Source organism: Rhincodon typus, chromosome 9 (assembly GCF_021869965.1).
Source record: "Rhincodon typus isolate 14 chromosome 9, sRhiTyp1.1, whole genome shotgun sequence".
Lineage (NCBI taxonomy): Eukaryota > Metazoa > Chordata > Chondrichthyes > Orectolobiformes > Rhincodontidae > Rhincodon > Rhincodon typus.
Window position 1 is genome coordinate 59,256,656 of NC_063340.1, and position 6,538 is coordinate 59,263,193.

Below are 6,538 nucleotides of genomic sequence, written 5' to 3' on the forward strand. Positions count from 1 at the left end.
TGTAAATGTTATGTGCTTAAACAAATCCCAATGAATAAACTGATGGTACACTGCAGTCTAAACCCGCTAAACCTTTAACAATTGAATGTTTTTGAGACCATCATAGATTCTCTTTGTAGATCTATTTAAATTATTACAATTCATTACCGTTTAAATTATTCCAACTATTGCTGAAAGGAACAATGGTTTCCATTTGCAGTAGAAATCATGGCCAGGCTATCAACACACCACTGTTGTAAAATAGATTAAACACAAATTTCTAGTTCTTATATATGCACAGTTAAAACTTCACAATTGCTAAGTTGCTTATGCTTCCCCACAAACTTCACTGATCCCTCACCAAGAAACTAGACACGAAGAAAGGTAGTGACATGAACTTTCAGTGTAAACATCACAGATACCTACCATGCAAGCGAGGGAAAGTGAAAACTTGTTATTCTCTACCTCACACTAAAATTAAACTTTTAAGGTTTGCACACTCTCTCCTGAAAGTTAAACTGCTATAGGAGATTTTGCGAAAATAATTTTTCTTGATTTTTTTCTTTCTGTCCCTATTCTCTTTCTTTCTGTACATAATTTGGCATTTAAAATCAACCATGCTAATTAATAGTTCCTGTGTCAGACAATGAAAGTATCAGGAAGAATGGTTCAATCGGATTGGTTAGCAAGACAACTCTTGTAGAGGTCCCTGAGGCCCTATAGAGGACACCACACTGTTTCCAATTTCAAAAAACTGCAATGTCCAGGGTAAAAGTGCATAGACAGCCTGTGATCACATGTAAAAATAGCTTGCACCATTCAGTTACTACTAAGACCACGAAAATATGGTGAAAGTCAGATTGATTGACCACATGCCGTTCTTGTAAAAAAACATTAACTGTGCTAAGTGGTGGCTTGATTACAAAACAAGAATAAGGGTTTTGTGATATCACTGAAATGCAGACTAATATTCCGAGGCAGTTCATGTGCTTTCTTCGTCAAGGGCAAAAACAGTTAGGCAGGTTTGTTTCAGCTAAAAATCTAAATGAGAAATAGCCCATTAAACACATCAGAAACTCACTGTAATCCATTATGCTAGCATACTCAGCATTAGCTGATCTCTCCTACTACAAGGAGCTCCATGAGCTATACATCTTCAATAAGACTAAGGATTACGGTGCAGGATTTCACAATGTATAATAGCAAACACAACCTGCTTGACTCTTTGTTTTATTGATTTTAAATTGAATTTTACAAAATTTAAATGGACAATTACATGGTTACATTTTACCTTGAGATTTCAAGATTCAAAAAAGAATCTGTGGAACTTAAAACATGAATACAATACAATTGTAAAAGTGAAAACAAGACAGCACTATGGAAATATTTCCACGTATACAATCTTTTTCTTATTTGGCCATGACAGTGAAATTGTTTTTGTTTAAACAAAACATTTATTTTCGTGAAAACAAAAAGTCTTTGTAAAATGCATCATCCAATGGTATCATGCAAAGTACTTACTGACTGAAGTGACTTTCATGCCCCACTCTGTTGGCAAAGAAGATGAAAAGCAGATGGATGTTCTCCAGTACCGTGGGGACACTGCTTGGCATTTAGCTCACATTTAAGAGCTATCATTGCCTGAAATAAAATTTGAACAGCGTGTTTACTTTCCTGGTCTGCCATTATGTCACATACATGTATGTTCCAAATGCTAGATCTGTTGCCAGCAAAGGTGCACAGACAATAAATAACATGAAAATCTTTTAAATGGTCAATTCAGCATTTCAGAGTATGTTACAGTGGGTAAAATTAAGTGAATAGCTAAGACAATGACAAGGAGCAAAAAAGTACATTTACATTTAGCTTCACCATACCATACTGCCTGCTTTGGACAATATTTTTGAGCAATTAATTTGCACATGGGTATTCCACAGAGAAGATATTAATTGGATAATAACAACACCTCTCATCTAAGACAAAATTTACAAAAGCTTCCTTATTACAATCAGCATAGGTTCAGTATTCCAGTATTGAAGATCTGCACTGTGATTTCATCTATTGATATCATAACTAGGATTGCTTAATTGTTCAGCTTATCAAAATTACAATCACCATCTTAGAAATTTCAGATATGATCAACTGTGTGACTGCACAAACTCTCATATTTAGTGAACATGCACATGCTTGAATGTCAATGCACACAAAATAAGGACAGAATGCCTTTCAAACAATCAAACTTCCATTTTACATGAGACAAATCTTTCTCTGCAGTACACACGATATTACATTGATTCACTAACACGAACATTGTTGACAACTTGGTGAACTCAAAAAAAGTGAGTGAATGAACATAAAATTATAGGAGTTGGTCAACTGCATGAGCGTGAATTATTTTCAGTAAGAACCAGGTACACAAAAACAGAAATAAATCCATCCTACTGCTCAACTGAAATTGCATGTTCATGTATACTCAATACAGTGTGCTCACATTTGCATGTCAAGTTGCCAGAGAAACAAACTGTGATTCCCACAAACAGTGGTCTGTGGTCATGCAGTGTGTACAGTACTATCTAAAAGATGCACTGCAGAAATTCAAAGATCCTTCCACAGAACCTTCCAAACCCATGACCACTTCCATCCAGAAGGACAAGGGCAACAGATACTTGGCAACACCACCACGTACAAATTCCCATCTAAGCCACTCACCATCCTGACATGGAAATATATCGCCATTCCTTCACTGTTGCTGGGTCAAAATCTTGGAATTCCCACTTAATGGCATTAATCCTTTGTACCACCTGCCCAAACTTTAATGTGACCATTTGTCCTGGACCTTGGAATATGCCAAACTGCTACACAGGCCGTGGATATTGTACAAGGGCCTGAAAGGGCTAATACAAAGGATTGTCTTAAGTACCACCCACTATGATGATGTCATTATCGGCTTGGAGGTTGTAAAGACCAGCTTCAGATTTCTAAGAAATAAGACCCTCACTGCTGCAATACAAATTTGGCTTCAAGCGGGGCAAGAATAGCAACTCAACATCTCTGGGCAAAGACATTTCAGTCAGGAGAAGGGGTTAAAAAAGGTGGGGGTGGAGCATTATTGATTAAAGAATCAATTATAGTTGCGAGGAGGGATTAAACACAGAATCATCCAATGAGGTTGTATGATTGACATCAGCAACAAAAAAAAAGGTCAGCACACTGCTTGGTGTGACTATTGACCCCAAACAGTGGCAGACAGTCAGGTAAGCAAACATGTAGCAGACATGTCAGTGTTGAAATAATAGGGCAAGAACAGTGATAGTTAGGGATATCAACAACCCAAATATGAACTGGGATAAAAGTCGCCATAATCCCAAAGGACCACAGACGACTGGTGGCGAGTATAACCCGAGGGTCACCATGCCTCAGGCAAGGGTGAGAAGGCAGGTCCTTCCAGATAACCTTAGCGAGTGTGGGCAACAAACTCACTGTTGGAGTCATTCTGTACAGCAAATCAGTCATCCAGCCATCTGAGTGAATCAATACCCGCTCCCGCCCGACCTACCGACCCCACCCCCAAACACAGTGTAAAAGACCCAGAAGTCACAAACTTCTTCAACTACATTCTGGATAACATTTTTAGCCAAAGCATAAAAAACCCAGTGGGGTAAAGGCTATAATTCCAGATTTAATCTTAGGAAACGAAGCTGGGCAGGTGCATAAAGCAGCAGCAAGTGACCATTCCAGATAGTGATCAGCAGCATTACAGAGACAACGATTGTAAATTGGGGGAATGCAAATTATACGGAGCTGAGAGATGATCTGGCAAAAATAGACAGAGTATGGTTGTGTGAAAGTAAGTCAGCGGTAAATCAGTGGGAGACATTCAAACATGAGATTATAGAGGCACAGCATAGTCATTTCCCCACAATGAAAAAAGGGTGGTGCCGCCACATCTGCAGTAGACTGGCTATGTAGAAGCATAAAGGATAAGATCAAAAAAAGCTTACAACCATTTGAAAAAATATAAAAAAACTTTAGTAAGTTTTAGAGGGGTGCAGAAAGCCCAGACAGGGCCAAAAAGGAAATTCAGAAAGCAAAGAGAATGAGAGAAAATATTACTGGTAAAATAAAAGATAAATCCAAAGATGCTTTATGGTGAAGATTAACAGGAAGAAGATGACCATATAAATAGTATGGCCTGGTAGAGATACACATGGTAACTTGCGCCTGGATGCACAAGAGGTGGGCAAGGTTCATAATGTGTACTTTTTCCTTGGTCTTCACAAGTGGGAGGATGCAGATGTTCCAGTTTCAGATTACTGGAGGAACTGAACTTCTTGAAGGTAGATAAATCACCAGGGCCAGATGAATTGTATCTTTGATTGTTAAACGAAGCCAGTAATGAAGTCGTGGATGCTTGATTCAAGTGAGAAACCAGAGAATTGGAAATTTGTAAATGTTGTACCATTGTTCAAAAAATGAAGGTGCAATAGTTATGGGATAGTCGACCTGACCTTGGTGGTGGGCAAATTACTCAAATCAATTACAGAGAAATAGAATTAATTTTAAGTTAATTCGGCACAGATTAAATCTGTTTTGTTAAGGGAAAGTCAGGTTTTACAAACTTATTGACTTTTTTGAGTTTATAACAAGGAGAACTGATGAGGGTAGTGCAGTGGATGTCATTTGCATGGATGTTAATAAGGCATTTGACAAGGTCCAACATGACAGATTGGTGAGAAATTCAAAACCTAAGAGATTCAGGAGAATGCTTTGAGTTGAATCCAAAATTGGCTCAGTAGCAGCAACGTTTAATGAACAGCAGAGGTTTCTGAAAAAGGGAAATCTGTTCCAGTGGGCTCAGTGATAACAAGGTGTGGAGCTGGATGAACACAGCAGGCCAAGCAGCATCATAGGCTGACGTTTTGGGCCTAGACCCTTCATCAGAAATGGATGATGGTTTGGTGCTCAGGGGTGGGGTCATGAGAAAAGGGGGCGGTAGGAGGTGGTGTCGGAGAGTTGGCGTCTGGCCTCGGCGATGTAGAGGTCAGTGCGCCATACTACAACTGCGCCTCCCTCGTCCGCGGGTTTTATGGTGAGGTTGGGATTGGAGCGGAGGGCTGCATGTTCTACGGGGGAGAGGTTGGAGTGGGTGAGAGGGGTGGAGAGGTTGAGGCGATTGATGTCGTCTCGATGGCAGTTGGAGATGAAGAGGTTGAGGGAGGGTAGGAGGCCTTGGGGTGGTGTCCAGGAGGAGGGGGTGTGTTGGAGGTGGGAGAAGGGGTCAGTAGAGGGAGGGTTAGGTTCATGGTTGAAGTAGTAAGCGTGGAGGCGGAGGTGGCGGAAAAACTGCTCTATGTCCAAACGTGACCAGTATTCGTTGATGTGTGGGTGGAGGGGGACAAAGGTGAGCCCTTTACTGAGGACTGACCGTTCGTCCTCAGTAAGGGGGAGGTCTGGGGGGATGGTGAAGACTCGGCAGGGCTGGGTGCTACAGTCTCCTCTGGAGCTGCTGGCTGTGGAGGCTGTGGGCAGAGCGACATCGGCGTCGGCTGTGGGCGGAGTTGCGTCGGCGTCGGTAATGGGCGGAGCAGCATCGGCAGTGGGTGAAGCGGGGTAGGCGGCGGCAGCAGCAGCGGTGACGGTAGGCGCGTCTTCAGTGTCTGTGGTGTTGGTCTCGGAAATGGAGGCGGTGGCATCAGCAGCGATGGCGTTCGCTGTCCCGGAAGTGGGGTACCCAGCGGTGGTGGATGTGACGTCATCTGTGGGTTCTCCGAAAGTGGCCTTATGGCCAATGGCGGCGGGCACATTGTGGGGAAGGCCCTGGGTATGGCTGGGGACTTGGGAGGTGGAGGAAGCCCGTTTTGGGTGGCAGGCACCAGTAAGTTTACTGTACTTACGGTTTTTAGTGTCCAATAAAGCTGAGTAGAATTGAGAGTTCAGGTTGTGGATCCTACGAAGAATAAAAACAGGAGAGGTCCTTTGCAGGTCTGGGAGAGGGAGACTCTGAGCTGGGGTAGGCTTGATTGTAGTGCCAGGAGGTGCTGGCGCATTGCTGCGAGTGTGTGTTTCAGGAGTCGCAGGGAGAAACGCTTCTGAAGGATCTCAATGCTATGAATGTAGACATTGTCACGGTTGGGGCCAAATTGGGAAGGCCTGAATGTGGACTGTAGTCCATTGGGGATGATCTGGTTCCGTAGGCAGGTACTAAGAAAGGTGATGTGGCTGTAGTACCTGGTTTGCTTCAGGACATGGTCGAGCAGTTTCAAGGCCGAAGAGATTACGAGAGAGTTGCAGTGGGAGAGAGATCCCCTGAGGTTTGTCCGGAGGGAGGAGGGTAACTTCTTCAGGCTAGGCATCCTTAGAAGAGGCTTCGCAGTGGGGTTAAAATTGTATCAGAGATAGTAGGAACTGCAGATGCTGGAGAATCTGAGATAACAAGGTGTGGAGCTGGATGAACACAGCAGGCCAAACAGCATCATAGGAGCAGGAAGGCTGACGTTTCGGGCCTAGACATATTAGAAATGGGGGAGGGGAAGGGAGTTCTGAAATAAATAGGGAGAGA

The 6,538-nt window shown here is 42.7% G+C and overlaps 1 protein-coding gene across 7 annotated transcripts in view; it reads right to left on the reverse strand.

Annotated features, from left to right (window-relative positions):
* The window catches only part of LOC109912623 (transcriptional-regulating factor 1), a 196,189-nt gene that overhangs the window by 70,459 nt on the left and 119,192 nt on the right, over positions 1 to 6,538 (reverse strand). For all 7 annotated transcript variants that reach the window (XM_048600965.1, XM_048600960.1, XM_048600962.1 and 4 more), the window contains one exon: positions 1,501 to 1,620. The gene's annotated coding sequence lies outside the window, so the exon portion shown is untranslated. The remainder of the gene's footprint in view (positions 1 to 1,500; positions 1,621 to 6,538) is intronic.